The 24,740-nt window shown below is 39.0% G+C and overlaps 1 protein-coding gene across 3 annotated transcripts in view; it reads right to left on the bottom strand.

Moving 5' to 3' along the window:
* The window catches only part of EDIL3 (EGF like repeats and discoidin domains 3), a 276,166-nt gene that overhangs the window by 81,188 nt on the left and 170,238 nt on the right, over nt 1-24,740 (bottom strand). The gene's annotated exons all lie outside the window — the stretch shown is intronic.

Below are 24,740 nucleotides of genomic sequence, written 5' to 3'. Positions count from 1 at the left end.
TTTTTAAATAAGAAACTTGTTTTGTTTTCTTTGCCCCACTGAAATTAATGACTGACTTGCACCATACTGTGCTATGATTCCAGCCACATTTTTAACAGTCCACTAAGCTTGTCTAGTCTAAAGCTCCAGTTCTACCTTTTTGCATCATGTGTCACCCAACAACAAAGGCGGTGCAATCAGCACTTGACTAATAGCTCCGTTAATGCCACACATAATACAACAAAATGCAGCTCTCTCTCCTGCTGCTGTGCCAGATGCACAGCAGTGCCAGAAGAAAACAAATTCCTTGTCACCAGCACGGGCAAGCACACTACAGAATGCATTAATACAAAACAGCGGCTGTTGTGAAGCTGTCATTTTTCATTGTTATCAGCTGTTACTTAAAAATTGAAAGACCTATTTAAATGGTAGCTCTGTTTTTGAAATCTTTTCATCAATTCATAAAATTCCTTTGGCTCATAAACTGCCATTCCCATTTTCAAGCCAGAATGAAATCTTTGTACTTCCAAATGTAAATGGCTTATTTTCAGAAGTTTCTGATATTTACTTACAATATATATATATATTTTTTTTCCATTTCACAATGGAAAAGAAAGCATACCCATACATATCTGAAACACATGCAGGTGTACACAGGACTGTCCTGAATTCAATCCCACCTTACAGACTGAAAAATATTCTAAACTATACGTTCAAGGAAAAATTAGAGAGATCTATAAGAGGGCATGGCACGTATTCTAACATGAATATGGGACAAACTATTTTGCTTCTTCTGATGGGGTGCACAAGGATGAGGGCACATGCTTGCTCTGCTCGCATTATTGAGTGATCCAATGGGAAAATGGCATGCATGAGGAAAGGATCTCAGCATGTATCAGAGACATTACTGAACAGGTTGGAGGAAAAGAGTAACTGGCTCTGGCAGACAGTTTTGAAAAGTGGAACACTTATTTGGTTCTAAGACCCTCAAGTCTCCCATAGATGTCCCAGATTTGGCAAAGAAAATACATGCCTAGTATTTTTGTTTTTTTTTTTGGCTCAACAGCCTCTGCTTAAAGTGCAGAACTGTGTAAGTCCTGATCTGAACGAACGTTTGTTCTCATGCTGCAGATGTGATAAACAGTATTTGAAATATGTGTGATTTTCTTTCAAGAGACTTGAATTTTCTAAATTGAAGGCAGTCAAATTATCAAGAGCACTTACTGTGTTTTGTCAGCTATGACCATATATGGTCAAAAGTGTTTACCTTCCCTAGCTTCAGGAGTATTACTTCTGAAATCCAAAGCAACTTGTTACCATCAGGGAATTGGAACTACACTGCTCAAGCTACTTATTTTAATTGCAGTTCCAATCCTAGTTTGCCATACTTGTCAGTTTAAGGTGTAAGGTAAGTCCAAACGTACTACTTTTAAAGAGTATTTAAAGAGTAAACTAACACATTAGAGATACTTTCTAGTTTGTTGTTCAGTTCTGTTCAGCCCAATCCTAACAAAACGAGATGAGTAAAAAATCTGTGATAGATAATAATTTGAGTTGATAATATTTTCTAAATAATTTCTTATAATGTGATGTACAAGTTTATACTACTAAGATCTGGTTTTAGATCTTTTTCTTTCCCACCCTGAAAGACATTACATCGTACTCATTAGGTGAGTACTTTTGATTAAGTCTGATTAAGGTCCAAACCATAAAACCCTACTCTTATGACCAAAGCAGTGTTAACAAATTACAAACATTTCTAGGCACATGCTTGACAGATGGGCCTTGAGGAAGCTTACCTGAAGCTACTTCCTGAGATGTCAGATACCTCCACATACATAGTAGTGGACTGTTTTCTTGAGGAGTCTCACCTGGACTTGACAAGATTGACTTAATCTTCTGTTTCATAGCCACAGTAACTGATATTTCAAGATTTTTAGAAATCTCTGCAGGAAATTTTATTAATGCTAAGTATAATTCTTAAATTAACATTTTGGTAGCTAGCTCCTCTAGAAGGATACTGAACAGCTGGAACTTCAGCAGTGGTTTTGCTATAACTCAACAAGTAAGCTACTTCCATTGTTAACAGTGCCCATTTTGCCAGTCCTTTCCTCTTTATTATTAATCAGACATTATTCTACAAGAAAACTAGTAAATTTACTCCCTTTTATCAGTTATAAGGGAATATGTGAATACATCTTTATACTTCAAATACTGCAAAGCAAATGGACTTTCCTTATCCATATGCTCATTAACTTTTACCAAATACTCCAACAGCTTTATGAGTCATGCTGTCTCTTTCCAAAAGCTATAATGGGGCTATTACTTTCTAAATTCCCAAGAAATTTACTTTGCCTGAAAACTCTCATCTGAATAACCTGCCTCTGGTGCCATCAAATATGCTCTATCAGTGACTAACTGCTTACAGACTAGCTGCTGTGTGAGGATATTTGAAGCAGAAAAAGTATTTTACTTCAAGTTAAGATAGCAGTTATTCCTTTTAGCACTTCATGGCTGTGATACACCATTGACTACTAACAATGGAGGAAAAAAGCAAATGCAGCCTTTGGAGATTGTTTGTCTTTTATTAAAACTAAGGTATATCTTTCTGCAGACAGGTACAAGCTGTATTATATTTTGTTGTTTTATATCTGCTACTATTATATCCACAGTTCATTTAACAAAAATCATGACAGGTTGGCAAACTGCAGTCTCCAAAGGAGTAATAACATCACTGCAGTGACTGTACAGTTCAGTCTGGTCAATGTCAGTCATTAAATAGGAAACCACTTCTGTTAATTCTAGTACACTAGGGTATGACAATCAACTTGATGCAAGAAAGTTAAAAAAAAGAATCAAATAATAGCAATTAAAAAAGCTGTGCAACAGGTTCATGGTACAGATTTTGTCATCTGGAACTCTTAATGTCATTAAATAGCAAAATACTATCTACTTTTAATGTTATTAAATAACAAAATGCTAGCTTGCACTATATTGCTTTTAATCCTACAGTAGCAATTGCAATTCAGTAAATAATGCCCAACTGATAATTCTGTTAATCTCATTTAACACAGACCTATTCCACAACAAACCATTGTCCACAGAGATGACACAGTGCAAAGCTGTACAATAAACTACATAGATCTAGTGAAAGTCAGAAAAGACAGCATTACAAGAGAAATTAAGGATTCTTTTATGTCTTTTCATTCTTCTGAGAAATCCCCACCAAACCATTTGAAGACAGCATGGTTATAGAAGTCCCTTGAGGATTTCTTTTACGATCTCAAACTTAAATAGACCTGAAATCCAACACACTGGTTTGCACCACAAAGCAAATAATCATTAGATGAGATTTCACTTGTAAACATCAGGTACTGGGTTCAAACTGATCCTCAGATTAAAGATGAGTATTGTGCTTATATACGAATCTCTTAGAAGAATAGCATATTTAAAAAAAGGAAATATCTGATATCACCGGTATCTCTAAAGACATAAACTAGAATAAGGAGATATGTCACTTATTCTTGCTTTTAATGGGAGAAGGAGAAACCATTTCAAGATAACAAATTACAACTCTAGGAGATAATAAGCAGAAAGCACTGGGTAAACATGTTGCTTGAGTATATTTAATTTGGACAACTACATTTATGTCAGTCCACAAATTAAATAAAGCCTCCAAAGGATTTAGAAATTACTTGAAAATGTGAGGATTATGCCTCTACAAATAGAAGAAAAAGATTTTCTGTTACTGACAATGAAGCATGTCTGGTTCTGCAGCATTAATATATAGCTTTCATTTTCTCTGTTGGTTTGTCTCTAGCTAGCGTCATCAAAACAAACAGATGCAAAATTGAAGGCATGCAGAAAACAAATCTGCTTTAGACATCTGCAAGCCTGTCTTTCTCCAAGCTCCTCATTTTATGGAATGAGATTACTCTGGCTGTGCTTAGCATAGCACAGTAATTGTGCTAAACATAAATCCTGACAATGGGATTACAGATGACCTCTGATAGTGCAGTAAATAAAGCTGATACATGCATAAGTTCCTCACCATGCAATCCAGGTTTCAGCCTTCTGCTTCTTCTTTTTTCCCCATGCTATCCACACAAACTTGCACAGTTTGTTCTGTCAAGGATAGCTCTCTTCAGATTATTATGTATGTGTCTTTACAGGAGCTAGTTAGATGGATATGGACAACCATTCAGCAATCTGTCCATTCATGTTATGGTCCTATATGGCTTGTTTTTTCACAACCATGACATGTTAATGATAAAAATCCTTTCTTCAAGTACTACATAAAATGTTTTGGAAGAGAGGTGGCTGTGAGACACAACTTCCTTTCCTATGAGATGTGTCAATGGACACTCTCATGGCCTGAGGAATATGATGGTCTCCAATGGCCAACTTCACTGTTGCATGGTTCCACACAGAAGCTTTGGCTCTCTGAAAACATACTTTTTCCTATGCTGGCTGATAACCCCAGGCTGAGATTCACATTGCCCTGATGAACAGCCAGACGATCTCCTACACTAAACTGATTCTGGAAAATCTTCCCATGTATTGGAGGAGCTCTTGAAATAGGTGGCCTAGACACTAAAAGTGTATTAGGACTTTTTTTATATAGTTCTATGTATGAAACAAAGATTTTGTATTCAGGGACTAATTTGCTTAGTTCTAGTTGGGTGATTTTTTTTTTATTCTATGCTGCTTGCATAGAATAGATATGTTTGTGAATTCCTTATATAAGTCCCAGAGATTAATATCTGGAGAACTGCCATCTATGAACTGTCTAAGAGCAAACCTATCCAACAGGTGTGAAATTGAAGGAAAATACATTCAAATTTAGGAAGTCCCTGAAATGGAAGTCCCTAAACAGCTGGAAGCTGGGAAAATAAGATGGATGAGAGAACCACTACTCTGTGCTTGTTCCTTTTCTTACTAAGCATTTACTTCAGCTCACCACCAAAGGCAGCACCTCTCAGACTTCAGACTTTCTTCTGACCAAGCACGTTGAGGTTTAACCCAGAAGTTGGCTAAGCACCACACAGTCATTCGCTCACTCCTCCTTCCCAGTGAGATGGGAGAGACAAAGCAAAGAGTCTAATAGTATCAACAGTATGGCTTCCTTAGCCCAAAGATGACTGCAGTGCTGAATACACACAGAACATTAGTTTCTCGGCTGCCAATTTTGCCATGATATAAGCTAATGCCACACAGCATAGCAAAATAAAAACCTTAATCCAAGCCCGAGGGATGACAAACAATGCAGCAGGAAAAATAAACAGCAAGCAAGGTGCTACACAATATTGTTCCATGAGAAGACTCTTAAGGAGCTTCATAAATAGGGAAAAAATTAACATCGTGACCAGCAATTATCAAACTACCACAACACTTCATGTTAACATGCTTGGGTCAGATCTGCTGTTACCTCAATTCTTCATACCCCACGTTAGATGCCAGAATGACTGCTTTAGTTTAATCTGGCAGATGTCTCAGCACCACACAGTCACACGCTCCCTCTCCTCCTTCCCAGTTGGAGGGGAGAGAGAATTAAAAAACAAACAAATGAAAAAAAGAGAAAGAGAAAGAGAAAGAGAAAGAGAAAGAAAAAGAAAAAGAAAAAGAAGAAGAAAAAGAAAAAGAAAAAGAAGAAGAAAAAGAAAAAGAAAAAGAAAAAGAGAAAGAAAAAGAAAAAGAAAAAGAAAAAGAAAAAGAAAAAGAAAAAGAAAAAGAAAAAGAAAAAGAAAAAGAAAAAGAAAAGGAAAAAGAAAAAGAAAGCAAAACTCATGGGTTGAGATGAAACTGTTTGCTAAGATAGAGAAAAGGAAAAGGATAATTATTATGACAAATACACATATATATATGAATGAACAAGTGATGCACAAGCAATTGTTCACCACCCTGACAGATGCTTAGCTTGGCCCCCAGAGCAGCAGAAGAGAGAAATGAACTTCCACTCCCTTCAAATTTCCTTCTGCATGACGCCATATGGTATGGAATATCCCTTCAGCCCTCAGCTGCCCTAACTCTGTTCCCTCCCAGCTCCTTGGGCCCTTTGCTGATGATGGCTTGGCTCTGTACAGTACTGCTTAACAGCAATGATAACCATCGGTGTGCTATCAACACCATTTTTCTCCTAGAACCAAAACATAGCATTGTACCAGACACTGAAGAAAACAATTCCATCCCAGCTGATAATAAGACACATAAGAAGTATACATCAAAAATCTCTTATCTGCAAAGTATTACTCAGAAATCGTATTTTTAGTACTGCTCCATGAAGAGACAGTGTTGGCTATTTGTTCTGATTTTCATAACGTTAACTTTATTGATAGCATTCCTAGACATATTCAAGTTGCTTTTAATGGAACTGGTTTAGAAAGCAGACTTCTACAATGAAGATACATTATTAGTGGATACACTGTTATTGAAAAACAAGGCTTCAGATGAGAGTCTCTATTGCAAGTCACATAAACTTAATCCATACCATTCCTGACAAACGTTTGCTGAATGACTTTTTCAAAAGCTCCAGAAACATGTATTCCACAGTCCAATTCAGCATTTGACAGCAGGCCAAGGTGAATTTTCCCTGTGCTGTCTTATTATTTTTTGTCCTAATTCCACAGACATAGACAACATGATACTCTTCTGGCTAGAACCTTTAGTCTACCTGAAAGCACTTCCCATCTCCTTTCATTGTTTTCTCTTGTACCTTAGGATGCCAAGCAGCCACAGTGTATGCTAAACACACAGTCAAACACAAGGACTGAGAGAGCACGACTTTCCTCAACTCTTGGTTACTGCAATACTGGAGGCACAACCCAAAATCCAGGGGGAGTAGATAAACCAGTAGAGTGATTAGCTGAACCTTGATAACGCTGCAGCATATAACCCATTTACAGCCAGAGCAGGAAACCACCACCACTCCATGGTGATTTCAGACGGGACATACATAGTGTCCAACTACCAAACACGAAATGCTCCCTCTGAGTCTGAGCCATTAATTATTCAACCATGCAGTAATAGGCATTACATTTATTTTGTTTTCAAAAAGAAATATGACTTTTTGTAAAACAGAAAACAAAAACAAACAGACATACTGCAGAAAGGAACATTAAGTTTCTCAAACCCCTCTGCTGAGCTCTTGTTTATGTATTAATCTTTATGTGAAAAATGATTTTTATATTTCTAGTTGACAAATTGAAAAATGACATTTCTGCTATGTTTGAGTAGTGACACTAACCATTTTTATGTAACACAGCCAATTAAACATTACTAAGATTAATCTGAATAAACCAGAAATTATTCAGTAGCACTAAAAAAAAATAAATCACAAAAATTAAACTTCATATTTATTATGAAAGTTAACTTCATAGAAACTTTCAAGTTGCTCTACAAAGCAATGGACATGTGGTCATACTTTTTCACTTGAGGAATGGCAGACAGAGAAACCATAGCCCCTAAGGTTCATATAATAGTAATTTACTTTTTATAATCCTAGGGTGAGAAATTTGTGATTCCAAGTTCTATTTACCAATCTCCACGTTTTTGTGGATATGGATTTGGGCAACTGCATGTGGAAGAGATGAATCTGCTCTGCTTCTAGTCACAGTAAATGGCTGTAGTAGAGAACACAGCAAATCACTAATTTAACCATAATTAAGGTGTGTAAAAATGATATTAGCAACCTAATTGTGTTTCAAAATAATCCTTTTCACTTGTTACTGAGCCCTGTGCAATCCATTGAACCCTGCGCAATCCATGCACTTCTCCGTTCCTCAGGTTTGGCTGGAAATATTTACATGAAGAATACAAGAAAACTCATTAGCTTTCCAACTATGTTAGGAAATTTTCCAACTAGACACTGAATTCTGCAGAATTTCAGCTTGCTTTAAGGATGGCTACAGAAAACTGTTTTCAGACTTCTCTAGTTTTATATTAACATTTATCTGTCTTGAATAAATTATGTTTTCTTCCTCTTAATTTGTTTATTTGTTTCTGTATTTGTTTCTATGTTGTTTGTCCGTGGAGTAGGAACCAAATATGTAAAAACTCAGATATGTGACACACGCATTATACTATATTGTTATCTCCTTTTCTCCCTAAATTCATTCGTAAGGATGTTTTTTTTTCTGTCATACTTGCACTAGAAAAACTAGTAATTTCTTTCAATAAGGTGGATGAATGTATCTGAAAATCTACATTTCCAGGAGCTGTCTGCACTCTTGGAAAAAAATGTGCAAGCTAAAGAATATCCACACCAGTGCTGTAAAATGAAGTTGACCAGTTGGAAAGCTCATATTCTGCCTCTCTACTGAAATAACCTGCTGACACAGATGCACACTCTCACAGTCATGCTGACTGGTAGGAATGGTAATTTCACAGGTGCTAATTGAACAGAAAATTTCATTGATTTCCTTTATAACTTTTGTTAAATTCTGTTGGTAGCAGTGAAATATCTGGATTTGGACCCGATGACTGTTTTGTAGTTCTGACCCGGTTCTCTTAAATAGTTAAAGGAACCAGATGCTGATCCTATTTTCTCTTTTAATGGTTAATCAACTGCTATTTAAATGAAGTACCTGACTCATATATACATACATATATAGGCATTTAATGATTCCTTCTACTAAGAATCTGTCAATTCAGAAAGAACAAACTTGAAAACATACGCTCTCTTGGAATTAAGACTGGGAAGACAAGATATAGTTACACTGAAACTCAATTTGCATTTTTTTCTAGCAGGTCTACAGTGAAAATCAATGGGATTAAAACTTCAACGTAATTAGCATTCCTCAAATTCATCTTGACAATGAGAATGTTCCCTTGCCTCAACAGAGGAGAAGAGTATGTGCTTTTCAAGTGGCAAATCTCATTTGGCTGCCTAGAGACATTCTTCCTGTCTTTGTGCATTTTCTTTTCCCTTCATAAGAACAGCAACTGCTCCTAAGAAGTGACAATATTACTAGTTACAAGATGTATTCATTGAAAGCATTTAAAAACTACCAGTGGCACTAATGAGAATTCTACATTATGATAGAATACATGTTCTTCAGAAAGAAGTAAATATGTGGGATTATTCTGCAATATACTGCTGAAATGATAGGCTAAATATGAGCAATAACTACAGTAAAGAATGTGAACTGCATGCAAACAGCTGTTATTTAAATCTGTCTATCCAGAAATGGCAATTCTCATGGTCTCTAAGCTGTTTCCATACTCTCCTATAAAACATCTGACTTTTTAATAACTGGAAATTCAGATAACAGTACTTAGATCTTGTTTCTGGAAGCCATTTCATGTAGGTATAACCTTATATTCATGTAAAGCAGCTTTTAGAATCAGGGCTTGAAGCCATGTTAAAAATACAGAATTAATTTAAAGGTCATGGTCTTTTATTAGGGTGGAACAACTTCAGAATGAAGATTCAGAGCAATCTTTGTATACACAGTAAAAGAAGACTTTCATTACTGCTTCAGTGTAGTACAGTGAAATGTGGTACTTGTTATTCCATCAAGTATTTTAAACATAAGAAAAGCATTTAAATATACACTTACATTATATAACACAACAGCAATAATAATAATGAACATTATATATATACACTGCAGAAATTAAAGGTAAGAACTGGGAGAAGGAAAATCTGCCCACTGTAAGTGAAGATCGGACTTGAAATCACCAAAAGAACTTGAAGATGCAAAAGTCCATGGGACCCGATGAGATCTATGCATAGGTTCTGAGGGAAGTGGCAAATGAAGCTGCCAAGCCACTATCCACCATATTTGAAAGGTCATGGTAGTCTGGTGAAGTTCCCACTGACTGGAAAATGGGAAACATAACCTCCATTTTCAAGAAGGAAATAAAAGAAGATCCAGGGAACCACAGTTCCCTGTCAGTCAGTCTCACCTCTGTTCCTGGCAAGATCATGGAGCAGATTCTCTTCAAGGCCCCACTAAAGCCCGCAGAAAATAAAGATGAGGTGACTGGTAGTAACCAACATGGCTTCACCAAGGTCAAATCTTGCCTGACAAACTTGGTGGCCTTTTATGATGGGAGTTACAGCATCAGTAGATAAAGGAAAAGCACCTTGACTTGCTCAAAGCATTGGATACAGTCCTGCACAACATCCTAATCACCAGATTGGATTTGATGGATGGACCACTTGCTGGATAAGGAGCTGGCTGTATGGTCACGCTCAGCTGTAGTCAATGGCTTAGTGCCCAAGTGGAGACTGGTGATGAGTGGTGTTCCTCAGGGATCGGTGCTGGGACCGGTGCCCTTTCACATCTTTATAGGCGACACAGACAGTGGGATTGAGCGCACCCTCAGCAAGTTTGCAGACGACACCAAGCTGAGTGGTGCAGTTGACACGCTAGAGGGAAGGGATGCCACTCAGAGGGACCTGGGCAGGCTTGAGAGGTGAGCCTGTGCCAACCTCATGGAGTTCAGCAAGGCCATGTGCGAGGTCCTGCACCTGGCTGGATCAGACCCTGGGCAACCTGATGATGCTGTGCATTGCTCCTGTTCATTGCAGGGACCATTGGAATAGGTGACCTTTCAATGTCCCTTCCAACTCTGAGGACTCTACGATCATTCCACGTTAAGGAATTCTTTCCCGCAAGGGCGGTGAGACATAGGAACAGGCTGCCCAGAGAGGTTGTGGATGCCCCTTCTCTGGAGGCATTCACGGCCAGGCTGGATGGGGCTTTGAGCTACCTGGTCTAGAGGCAGGTGTCCCTGCCTACAGCAGGAGGGTTGGAACTAGGTAGTCATAAAGGTCCCTGCCAACCCAGACCATTCTGTGATTCTGTGATCTGCCTGTCCACTGGGGCCCAGGAGGCTGTGATCCAAAATGCTCAGTAAGGACTACCTGTGCCAGCACAGGGATGTTGCCTCAGCGCCCCCTGACCTGTGCTTGCCCTCAGTGCTGTGTCCATGGGCAGTAGGGCTGAGTGGTATTACCAGCAGTCAGCAGCACTCTTCAGTGTCCAGGTTGCTGCGTGCTTGATGAGTTCACATGATTCTGAAGTACTACTGAATATGTCTTTCCTTTGGGCCACAGTTCACTATTTCAGGCACCACAGTGTTCAGAAAAGCACTCCTTAGCAGAAAGTGAGGTGGGAAGAAGTCACTGCTTCAGAACCACCCTCTCTCATGCTACAAGAGACCGAGAGAAAGCAAATGCGCGCTTTTGATGTAATAAAAGCAAACATATTTATTCTAGAAGCATACACCAATATTGAGCAGTCTTAGGGGTCTCTTTCCTTCCGGCCTTGTTGCTTCTGGAGCTGGACAGCTTCCTGCTCCTTTCCTGTCCTGTAGCGGTGCCCTCCCTATGCACAGTGGTGGTGTCTCTGGCCGGATCCCCTTCACTTTACAGCTGCTCTGGAGCTACCTGGGAGCTATGCTTGTGCCGGTATGCAGAGAAGAGTCTGTTTTCTTCCCCATCTTCTCATGATTTTGCCATCTCTTGCCTCCTGCAAAGATCCTCCAGCATGTGTCTCACACTCTTTAGGTATATCTCCATGAAGGCAGGGTTTGCCTTCAGTAGGTGGAGCAGCTTGCAGTGTTTGCAGGAGCTGTTCTGGCAGTGTGTCCCTGAGGCAGCTGAGAGTATCTGGCTCCTCTCCTGGGAATGACAGAGCAGGGGGCGTGATGAAAAGGGCAGGGGCCTCGGGGCCCCGAGATCCCTGCCTCTGGGCTGTGCCCCTTCCTGAGAAACTCGGGCACCGTCTGGCTTGCCTGACCTCCATTACTCACCTCTCTGCGGCACCTCCTGAGTGTTCTCCACAGGTAAATGGCCAGGAGGAAAAGGCCCAGCTCCGTGCTCTTCTTGTAGAGCACTTCCATGGGTCCCCATGGATCCAGGTGCTCAAGTGAAGACCAAAGCTGGTCCAGGGGGTAGGGTAGGAAGTAGTTCCGGCTTGCCTTGCCAGTGCCCGGCTTCTCCACGTCCTGGGGATCTACATCCCACACAACCGTGGCCCAGGAGGGGCGTCCGGAATGGGCAAGGCTGCCCACAAACAGGAAGGGCAAGCAGAAGATGAGGAGTAGGGAAAGCCTCGGGCTGAGCATTGCACCTTCCTACAACTTGCTCTCTGGCCGTCACTCTGACCTGAGCTCAATCAAGTCACCAGCAGCACCAGTGTCTGCGCAGCAACTGAGTGGTGGGCAGAGCACCAGTTGCTGGCTGACCGCAAAGGCTTTATGACATCACAGTGACATCACAATGCATGCAACTGGGAGAGTTCTTAGCAGGGAAGCAGGGCCTGGTGAGCCACCTTTCATGACTTGCTTCTCTCATGGCTGTACCCCCACTGGGATGGAGTGCGTCACTGGATAAAGGACAAGCAACTGATGTCATCCACCTGGACTTGTTCAAAGCATTTGACACGCTGTCCCATGCAACATCCTGGTCAGTGGATTGGATTTGATGGATGGACCACATGCTGGATAAAGAATTGGCTGAATGGTCACACTCAGAGAGTTGTAGTCAATGGCTCAGTGCCCAAGGGGAGACTGTTGACGAGTGGTGTTCCTCAGGGATCGGTGCTGGGACCGGTGCCCTTTAACATCTTTATAGGCGACACGAACAGTGGGATCGAGCACACTCTCAGCAAGTCTGCAGACAACACCAAGCCGAGTGGTGCAGTTTACCAGCGAGAGGGAAGGGATGCCATTCAGAGGGACCTGGACAGGCTTGAGAGGTGGGCCCATGCCAACCTCATGATGTTCAACAAGGCCAAATGTAATGTCCTGCATCTGGGTTGGGGCAATTCCAAGCACAAATACAGGTGCAGTGGATAATGGACTACATAAAAGCTGGTGAGGGTCTTTTTTATAAGGGCTTGTAGCAAAAGGACAAGGAAAAATGGTTTTAAACTGGAAGAGGGTAGATTTGGACTAGATATTAGGAATAAAATCTTGGCTGCAAGGCTGCTGAGATACCAAACAAGCTGCCCAGTGAGGCTGTGAATGTCCCCTGCCTGGAAGCGTTCAAGGCCAGGCTGGATGGAGCTTTGAGTACCTGGTGTAGTGGGAGGTGTCCCTGCCTATACCGGGGGGGCTGGAACTACATTATCTTAAACATCTCTTCCAACTTAAACCATTCTGTGATTCCATGATTCTATGATTCTGTCCTTCCCAGTATTTTTTTCTTATCCACTTTTCACCACAGACAAGGAACAAAGTTTTTATAAAAATAGATAACCAACTAACGTCAAAAAGAGGGTCACAGCTCACGTGTCATTGTGATAACTTTCAGACATGTGAAAGTTAAAGATCTGCCATGAACTAGCTTCTTAAGCTCTTTCTGCCACCTGTGGGAACAAATGAGTTACTTTAAATAATTATTTCTGTTATTCAGTGAAGTAAGTAATCTTATGTCAAGTCACTCTTATGCATATATTATAACTGAAGTCACTGGTGAGGTACTCCAGGGCTCCCAACTGGGTCCAACACTGTTCAAAATCTTTGTTAATGAACCAAGCGCTGTGTCTCAGTGCAATATCAGCAAGCTGGCAGATGACAGGGTATGGGGAAGAATGATTGATGCATTGGATGGGTGTGTTGGCCTGCAGAGGGATCTGGACAGACTAGAGAAGTTCAATATGGGAAACATCTTTACCTGGTCCTCACTCTGGGAACAAGCACTGACCAACCAGAATGAAGCTGTGCAAAGAAGGATTTGGGGGTCCTGGTGCATATAAAGTCAATCCCAAGCCAGGAGCATGCCTACACAGCAAAGGAGTCCAACAGCTGCCCAAGCTAGATGAGGAGGAATGGCAGGAGGTCAAGGGAGGTGATCCCTTCCCCCTGCACAATACTGGTGAGACATATGTGCAGTTCTGTGTCCAGCTCTCCAATACAAAAGAGGTATGGACTTACTGGAGAGAGTCCAGTGCAGGACTGTGAAAACCAAGGTATCTTTCATATGAGGAGAAGCTGAGAGATCTGGGACTGTTCAGCCTTCAGAAAAGAGTGCTCAGGAGGCCTTATCTACACATAAAAATATTTGATGAGAGGGAACCAAGAGAAGGGAATAGGGTTACAAACTCTCCTCAGTGATGCCCAGTGGAAGAAAAACACTAGAAAAGGGTGGTAGTATTGGTTGTAGAGCCTCAACTACAGAGATACTCAAAACCAATAGGATTTGGTCCTGGGCACCCTGCTAAAGGTGTCCCTGCTTTAGCAAGGGGTGGAACAGATAATCCTCAGAGGATACTGACAAACTCAACCTCTCTGTGATTCTGTGATTCTTAACAGCCATAACTTCAGGTTCTTTTCAGATCAATGTTCTTGGATTGGTAAGTCCTGAAAAGTCAGGATCATCAGAGAGGATCCCTTTCTCAGAAGGATCAGTACTGCAGTACTGAGGCAGTACTGCTGGCTTTGGAGACTTACTAACTCACAGCAGGTGTGGATTTGACTCTGAGTACTCCACTTTATCCAGTAATGTGCAATGCTACGTGAAATAATAATAAATAAATTGTTCATTGATTTAACATTTTTCTTCTTGGAAGCCATTCATAAGCAGAACACTATTTATACAAATGTGTCTGCTATCCATATTTTTCTTGACAAAATAAAATATGTATACATTTCAGTCTCAATAAATCACAATCAGATAAAATGCTACCTGGCATACAAAAAAAATCTGCCTGTTTTCCTATACCAAATTACATTTTTGTAGTAAGCAGCATGGATAATCAGTGCATTTATGACAGCAGAATTTCAAATCAATGGGCTTACATACCATTTCCAGAACATAGAATTAGTCAGGGACACTTTCCATTTTCCAGAAGACCCTGCATTTTACATATGTAGGCAGACCACACGTGTATATGTATACTCTGAGGGACTGAAGAAGAGTTTAAGTTTCAGGAAGCACTCTGGCTTTTTACACTGCATTTACTTCCATCATATCTGCATGAAGAAAACTTACTGTATGAAGGTAATGTGAAGGATAGTCACTTACCCCAGGTCATTATCTGATTAAACAACTTATGGCTTGGTTTCAGTATACAGGAGCACTTGTTACAGTGTGCACCAGTGCAGCTGAAGCTAACATAAGCATAGAAGGGATATTCCTACGTATGAATTTTTAGAATGTCTTGGCCTGCTTTCTTATGGATAGCATATTCTTACTAACATCTCATTTGCTCTCAAATTTATGAAAGTTTTTTTTTTCTTTTTCTTTTTTTTTTTTTTCCCCAGTAGCAGCTCTAGCTTCTTATCCCATCTCTTAAAACACTGGTTTTAAACATTAGCAAAGCCTAAGCCTTCTGCAGTCCCTCCCTTACAGAAGTAGATTTTTCACTTGGAACGAATACTAAATTCTGTAAGGCTTGTGTATGGAAAACTGACTTTTTAGGTATTAAAGCTTTGCAGAACTCTAGTATGAATATAAAAATCACCCAAAAGGGATGGTATAGCGCTGCATCCATATTAGCTATAAATCTATTCTAGCTAAAAATCCGTAGGTTAAGTAAGGCAGTGCTTTAAATTTGAGGTATTCAATCTGGACTGGTGTTTGAAGGTTTCTGATGGGTATAACATCGAGGCGATACTGTTGCATATCACAAGCTTAACGTCACACTTTTTGCCTATTGGCCATTTCAATCAATCTTCAGCTAATCAAATAGTTTGCTTACTCTATGCAGAAAGAGTTTTTTCCACAATCCAATGGTCTGATCTATGTGAAACTGAGTAACCTGGTTGTAGCAACTCATGTTAATTGTTTTTTTGACAACAAATCCTATGGGCAAGACCAAATCAATGTTTTCATTCCCACTGAGGGAATTTAATCAGCACTTTCATTGAGACATGGTAGTAGGCCATGAGTCCCTCCTTCTAGGGCATCACAATGCAAGATGAAACCATAAAACAGAATTTACTAAAAGCCATTTTATTTTGCACTTCAGTAGACTGGAATGACAGTTATTTCAGACAGCTTTTACCTATTACCAGACAAAAATATAAAATGGGCTTTGTAACTTATAGATGATTAGGAACTACCCAATAGAATAGCAAGTTTTTGCCTGAGTCTGGTAAGTTCATTCAGTTCTGAAATACATTAACAGAAAACATTTGCCTTCCTATGTTTACTTCTCAGATTTAAAACTAAACCAAATGGATTTTCTTGGCCTATCATCATTTATATTATTATTGTGATTCTAATTCTAATTAGCCAGTCTGGTGCTTGGTACTGAAGTGAAGAATATGATTAATCTTGTTTCATATCTTCACATAAAATACTGTATGTCAAAGGCAACATCTTTACCAATTTGCATCAGTATCAACTAATGAATGTACAGACACTTCCAGACAAGCAAACTTTCCAAATGATGTTGTGTTAAGCTTTAAATCTCTAGGAGCTGACATGAAAATGAAGTGATTAGTTATACTGCATGCAACAGAAGAAAGCTTTTCAGACAGTAATGGGAAGAACTGCTACCTATTTGCTGATATGTCCAAAGAGATTAAATGTGTTTTATGCTGATGTAGCATCGCAGCCAACCACAGTACATTACTCTTATCATAGTGGTCAACACAGTTCATAAGAATTATATAAGCAATGGCTATCAGAACTAATCAAATATGAAAAAATTAGATGTTATGTTCTGCTTCTCAATAGTGTCATTACTGCTTAGTGACTATCATGTTCTTCCATTACCAAATCCTCTGTTCATAGTTTTATAGTAAGGTTGTAATACTCAGTCTTGGCCTTCACTCCTCTCTGCTGAAGGAGCAGTGTGAAAATAAAGTTAGGAAATTCTTAGGTGATCTGAGGATTTAAAAAGCAGAAGCAAAAGGATTTTTGGAGCTTTTTCACCTAATGCTTGCTTGCTTTTTTCCAGCGGTAATGTGATTTCATGACTTAGTATTTTTAGGAACTGTGCCTAGGTGAAGAAACTAGATTCAGGGACTTCACTCTATAGAGCTACACCAATAAATCAATGTTCGATTCCCATTTACAGATAACATCCCTGGGGTGCACTGTGGGAACTACAGACAGTTGAGTCTACTTCTACATCTCGTAATCTGCCCAGTCTATAGTTGAGAATAAGATCACTAAGGAAAATGATAAAGACAGTCTAAGGAAAGAGACAGACTAAGGAAAATGATAAAGACAGATGCTGGAGAAGAACCAGCATGATTTCTGTAAATGACGATGCTGCCTCACCTGATGGTAGTTTTTTTTAATTGTGGCATTTTGCATAGGGATAAAGGGGATACCATGTAAATAACATACTTGGATTTTCCAAAAGTATCTGAAAAAGTTCCACGTCAAAGGCTTTTGCCTGGAGAAATGGTCTTTCCATAGACAGAAATCTAACTAAAGAACAGGAAGCAGCCTTTCAAGATGAAATGTCAGGAGTGAGATCCCTCAGGGATCAGCGCTTGAATCACTTTTACTCATCAGTGACCCACAGAAAGGTGTAGATGGGGAAATTATCAAGTTTGAGCTACGAAGCTCTCTTGTTCAAATATTACTTTGATGGCAAGAGGCTCAAGAATGACATAAAAAAAATTAATGAGTGGTCAAAAAAGGTGTCAAATGAACCTCAGTGTACACAAACAGAAGATATTGCATTTAAGAAAAAGCCTAAACTGCCTACTCAATACTGAACTTGGAAATTGCCATCACAACTCAAAATAGAGATCTCAGAGTCATCTGAAGTCATTGGCTCGAACAGCAGCTACAGCTACTGCCAAAAAGAAGCTGATAAAAATGTTCATCATTAAGAACAAGGCATAGAGTATTATTTTACCGGTGAATGAAACTCTGGTATGACCACATACCATGTGCAGTTCTAGTCTCTACATTTCAAGAAGATGAAGAGCTAAAGAAAATACAGAGAACAGCAATTCAACTGATTAGCGGGAGACAGCAGCTGTCTTAGTAAAAGGGAATAAAAACCCAGGACTTTACAAATTGGAGAGAAAAAAGGCTGAGGAGGAATCTGACTGAGCTTTGCAGAAGCATGGACAAGATGAATGCAGTACTGTTCACCACATCCACAATACTGGAAATAGGAAGCACTCACTGAAGTTCACAGGAAATCACTTTAATATGTATAAAGGAGATTACTTCTCCACATGGGGTAGAAATCTTCTGAAGCCTTCTAGAGGCACACACAGGATCAGCAGGTTCAAAGAGGATTTAGGGAAATTCAGGCACTATAGGTCTATAGATAACAATAAAGAGACTGGCTAGGAACACACCCTGTGATGTTCCTACTACAGGAACTGTTGACCTTGAGGAGATATGAGGCCACAGGTGACAGAAAATGCACAAACCTGCAATCTCTCCTTAAATAATGTGTCATTGCTACCTTCAGAGACAAGATGGTGAGCCAGAATGTTGAACTTTTTGACTAAATACTATAGGTTTTAGGTTCTCAAGAAATTAACAATAAAACAGTAGTGAAGTTTAGCTAAGAATCCATTATGTTATTCATGAAAATAGTCCATATAAAAATTGCTCCCCAAGAAAACACACCGCATACATAATGAATAAGTATAGCAGTTCAATTAAGAATAGAAATTAGATGTTTAAAAGCTACTATTTCAGAAAGCATCTCCTTTTACTATAGTTTATAAGGTGTTTACTCAGCATTCTGTAGCAAACCTAATTATCCAATAATTTAATATAACAGAGAAATAAAACTGTTTCTCCAGGAAGTGCTGAGAAGAGGATTGTATTTCTAAGCTGACAAACTATGGAATAATATCCTCTGTCATGATATCCCCCAGAAGAAACATGCTCAGTGAAGCCATAAGATAGGTATGACTTCTTTATTCCAGCTGTTTAGAGAAAAGATGGAAGATATTAGAAAACACCACCCAGACATCAACATACGTATTTCTTAGCTTTTTCCTGTTCCATAAGTAAAGCGTAAAAAAAGATCTGACTTTTGGATAAAATCTCTCACAAAATGCCTTGATTTTTGAAAGATATAGATTAATAAAGTATTTTCACTTTTGACTAAAGAGAAAAAAACACAAAATCCTAAAGCAAAAGGCAAAGTTACCTGTCAGTGGTACATAATCCAGCACAGCTCTGTTTACAATTTCATTTTGATACATTAGGTTCTGATGGCCAAGAAAGAGGTAGGAGACCCAAATGTGCTGACAATAATAGCACTAAGAAATTCCAAACAAACTACAAATTAACAGTGAAATGCAATGTAGTTACCACAGCCAAGTTGTTTGACAACTTCAATACAGCATCACTATGCTATTATCTATTCTTTATGAATTCCCAAAGTTACTCAGTTTAAATTCACAGTAACCTCTTCATTCTGTTTCCTCAGTGCCAGCCCAAATTGCGCACATGACCCTGGAAACATCCTCATGCCTTTCTTGCTTAAGTTACTCCATGTAAAATTTCTTGTGACTTCAAAATATTTTGGATAAATGAGTACTACAGCATTGCAGTGATGCCTTCTGATCAGCTAACTTAACTACAGCAAGGTTGACAGAGAAAGAGGAACTCTGTTTCTCAGTGTCCTGTGTTACAGAAGAGGACCTAATTTCAGAACAAAAATCCCCCACCAAGAAGAACAAAACAAACAAACAAAAGGAAACAAAACACATAACAGAAGAAGGAGGAATGTGCGCACTTAACTGCACTACCTCTTCAGCAGACGTGCTTTTGTATCTGACCACATGAGGAAGAATGAACTACAGCCTGGAAAACAAAGCAGCTTGAGTTGAGGCTCTTGCAGGAAGCCTAAGTGGACATTTTCTTCTGAAGGTGCTCCACCATACATAAAAGATGCCAGTTACATCATAGATCAGAATCTGCTTTTCCCCAGGCTCCTTTCTAGGCCAAAGACCAGTGCAGTGATTTCCCAAGAGCAAAAGTTCTTCTGCATTACTTCCCATGTGGATAAACACTGTTGATAGGTGCAGTTCTCACTGCTCAAAAAAAAATTACATTTTTCCTCAACATTTCAGATTGGCTAACTTAGGCAGCTCTCTTGGTGAATTCACTGAGGTCTGATTCTCTGTCGCAGAAGGAACAAGCTGATATAGATGTCACTATCAAATTGGCTTTCCATATAGAACAGCAAACATCCCGCTTTTACAGTTTATAATGGTGTCTGAAAACAAGACTGCCTTTAAATACTAATAATAAACAGGACAAAAAACTAATGACTCCATCTTTAAGGCAACGTGCAATTAAAGCTGGAGAGATTTAACTTCATTTTTGAAGGGGTACGTATGCTGCATTTCATTCCTAAATCATTCTGTACTTCCAGCATTTATATTTGTGTGTCTAACACTAAAGCATAGATTTTAAAAGGCATAATATAACTTGTTCCCATCCTGCTTACAGAGAACTGAGTCAGACACTCAGCACCAACATCAGCACAGATGAGAATGAGCTGAAGGGATTGCATCGTACGCTTTGGGAGAGAAGGTTAAGCCCTGAGGATTTTCCTGCTGGTACCTTTTATAGGAAAAAATTTGCTATGTTTAAAGATGCAATTCCTGAAGGACATTTCTCTGAAATTCCCAAGGGAAAATTTAAAGACCTTGTAAAAGACAGGAAGGAGTTTAAAGGCTTTTTCATGTGGTGATGGAGATGGTGATGGAATCCAAGGAGACAATATTAGTGGCTTTATTTTCATAGACTGGAAGGACAAGGAGGTCAAACGAAAGTAGAAAAGGAAGAGGTTTCAGCAATCATAGAAAAATTCATTTTCTGAATTTTACTGCTATACAGAAGTAAAAGAAAGAATTATAGTTGCACACAATGGATGTAAACATTCAATTTCGCTTTCAGTGTTGGAAGAATACTAGGAAAGATTTTTCCCAGAAATACTTGTTTTCCTCTGACTCAGTTGTAATGAATTACAACATGGATAATTTTCATGCTATGCCTGAACTGAAATTGCAATAAATGGACGAATAAAATGCATTGAATAAAATAGGAACAGAAGAGTTTGAAAATTAGCTTTCAGTAACAAGTACATAAACCAGAATAGATATTATAGAATAACAACACATTACAGATATTACAATGTAAATATTTCAAAGTTCACTCTGAAACTAATCTTTAGTGAAGGCATGTAATATTGCCATCATCTGCAGATTTGCCAACAAAGGAAAGTCAAACTTGTGGGTGAGCTTTATCAAACAGATTTGGCAGAATTCCTCATGAAAAATAATTTGTACACCTGCTTCACAGAGCTTAAGTTGCACGTCATTCTTGTCTGTAAACAAAATCTATAAGTAACCACACCAAACCAAAAGCTAGCTAAATGACATCTAGCATTAATAGCAGAAAACAACCACTGGTTAAAGGACAAGGCTTTGCTGTAGAAGTAATTCCATCAACATTTCTTACTGAAGTAACAATCCTGTATGACATTTGTGTATTTCAAATCTGTAGTGCCACTGTGATTCAAAAACTCACATGCACTCTTCCAGGTCCCAGCCAGCATGCATCAGGATAGAAGAGCGCCAAGCCTTTTTCTCAGCGATGTGTTGCTGCAAAACTTATCTTACCAGAGCTGGCAGTAAGTAGCAGTGTGGCTGCTAATCCTGTCAGACCCACACCAAGTTGTGATGGACCACATACTGATTTTCTTTCAACTAATGATAAGACACCGGAGATATTCTACATTTCTTTCCTTGTAAGTCCTCAGAGCATCTAATGGTAACCTGGTGGTGGTCAGGGCCTAAAATAGATGTAACCTACTAACATCACTCATTCTCCCCCTTGATATCTCACACATCACTGCACCAGTGCCTGGAACAGGAACTTTGCTGGACTCTCCATCTGTCTAAAGCAGCATGAGCTGTGAATCTTGCCTCAGCAGGAAGTTGATCATTGAGCATATTACATTTCCTTCTTCTTCTGAAAACTGCAGGTGGGATCTATGCTGAGCCTGGAGATTTTATTTCATTTAGGGCTCTTGTTTTGTTCTGTTTTCTCTTTAGTTAATGTAGGTTTTCATCTCACAGTTTGGTTTAAATTTCAAGACCAAATGAATCTCATTAATGTGAAGCAAGTTTAAAGTCTCCAGCTTTTGAGAAGTTTATGTAGTACGTATTCTACCCTGAACCCCATTAATTAGCCATTGCAGACTTCAAGGCAGTCTCATTATGAGGGTAGCCCTAAAAATGATTTTACTCTCGCTGCTCGTTTCTGCGTTCACCAAGCGGTAGCAACAGAGGAGACCAGGCTGACTTAGATGTCAAGCCAACCTTGATGGTGAACCTAGTGTGGAATAAATTATCTATATGTGATAAATACTAAGCCTTGAAATAACATATTTTTGCAATTGAACTTTTGCCTGAAACAGAAAAAATGGTGATGTGGCTGTTGGCAACTTTGTCAAGCCTACTGCAGCTGTGGATTGTTCTTTCCCTATATTTATAATCATTAGTAGAGTTATTGAATGTGTTTCTACATGGATTTAAAGGGTTTTTTTTGTCATAATAACTGATGATTTACTTTCAGCTGGCTTCTTCTGGCTGCAGCCTAGTTTTTATTTATTTTACTGTACCAATTCCTTTCTTGCAAATCATATTACTTTTGTGAGGACTTAAAGGAAGAATGTGCACTATTGACCAGACCAGGAACTTAAGAGCTATAGAAGCTACTTTGAAAACAACATTATGCTATAATTTTTCTTGTAAGGCTTAGAAATGCTAAAATACACATTGTGATAGGCTTTGCTTCACATAAAAATGCATACAGAAATTCCTTCTATAAAAGAACAAAGGGTGTATTTATTTTTCCTTCTTTACTTTTTGTGAACATCAGTAATGCAGAACATTAAAGAAAAGGGGGGTTGTACTACTCCCTCAGGCTGAAGAAGCAGAAGGCAGAAGTCAACAAGGAGAGGGAACCACTGGCCCCAGTGCAGCCTCTCGCCTCTTTACAGAGAGTAATTGGGAGACATCAGAAGTAAAGAACTACACAATGCCTCAGCAAAGCGCATCAGTATGTTTAAACAAGGAAATGTGGCAAGAAATTCACCACAAGTTGGTTCAAGCTCACATGGGATGTCAGAAAGTCAAGTTGTAGCTTCTTGAAAATGGTTTTGACTTCAAAATTGGAGTTATTGACACAACCTAAAAGCTTGTTCTGCACTATGTGAGTCATGGAGCAAGGAGATGATTAAATGGGTAAAATTGTTGGCTCCTAAGGGCTTGTCTGAATATTTTACAATGACTTTCTGACAGGTGTCTGAGTAAAGATTGGATCCTTTGCTGCCTAATCAAAGTTAGATTTTGAGAAATGAATTTTCAAAGAGAGACGTTGCTGTACAGTACAACAGCAGCAAGATGAAAATGTACCCAAAGGCATAGGACTGGGGATTTTGTTTAAGTATCAAATACTGAGAGTTCAGTCTCATTTTCCCATTGTGCTGAAAGGAAGAGCTACCATTCTGATCCACTGAGCTGAATTTTGCACACCTTTGCATCTTAACAGGATGGCTGGACAAAGAACATTAGCAGCAGAAGGGCCAGAGCCCGCTTTGTTGTTTGAAGACTCAATATTAGATGTGTTAGAGTTTGATTATTATTTCTCACTAGGTCACTGAAATGCCTGGGAGAACATTCCACTTTTAACAATGCTTTCTGTCATTTCTGTAACTTTTCTGCTTCTCTGCACTTTCATACCAATGTACTGCACAGAAATACCAACCAGACCTTGTTTCCAGTCTCAGCAAACCTCACTAGTTTCAGCAAGAGATTTAAGAGGGCTTTTGTCCAATGGAAATAGAGAAATAGGGAGTCCATCCATGATATGCAGAAATAGCTAAGAATATATGAAAAGCATCATCCTTACTTCTGAAACCTGTCTTTCAGTACTTTTTTAACTTCTTAAATAATTTCTATTCTTACAGTGAGTTTAAAAGAAAGAAAAGGACATGAAAGATAACTTAGATTGTGTTGAATTACGTGGGGTAAAATCATACTGAACATCTAAAAGTTTTTCCTCTTGCGGCTTCGGAACATGTTTCTAATATATTTCTGCTAATAGTTCTTTAGGCTATCCTAAGAGGCCATAAATACAGTATTAGCATTATTTTTGTATTAAATTAACACAGTTCTTTTAGACACAAAAAATTCTTCCATTCTTATGTATTTCTAAGACTAGCGACCCATTATTCCCTAAACCAGCAAAGACACAATACGAATGGTAAGTTATATACCCTGCATATTTTAAAAAGTGAATTAATTTCTCTAAAGATAAAATATATGTATACATACTCTTACACATACATAAATACAATATCTGTAATTTTCCATGCAGCAAGACCTGAACTCTTCCACATAATGGCAAACAGGAAGGTATGTATTTGCTGAAATTTTGCCTGCTGTATTCTAGGTAAACAAACTGAAAATTCTAGCTTTCAAATATTAAGAGCTTTGAAATAAAACAAGAGAGAGAAAAAATTGCAGTAAATTCTTGTCTTTGTCTTAAACATGAAGAATAGTTTATTCTCCCTTCACTAGTCTGATTAACATTTTCGGCTTGTGTTAAGTCTTGATTTCATGCCCAGGCTCCATTTCCTGCCACTCCTTTGTACCAGTTCAGTACCTGTGTGGTGAAGCAGTTTACCGATCAAGGAACTGACATGGCTCATTCATTATTTTTTAATTTCCTGTGTCAGGTTTTGATGGGAAAACAGTACAAACAGGCAGCCCAGAAAAAGCAGCCACAGAAGCAAGACAGGCAGAGAGGTGAAGCAGTTGGGCTGCTTTAAGTTCTTATGCAATTGCTACTT

This window comes from Gallus gallus, chromosome Z, assembly GCF_016699485.2.
Source record: "Gallus gallus isolate bGalGal1 chromosome Z, bGalGal1.mat.broiler.GRCg7b, whole genome shotgun sequence".
NCBI classification, from domain to species: domain Eukaryota; kingdom Metazoa; phylum Chordata; class Aves; order Galliformes; family Phasianidae; genus Gallus; species Gallus gallus.
This window is presented reverse-complemented; position numbering and strand designations above follow the sequence as displayed.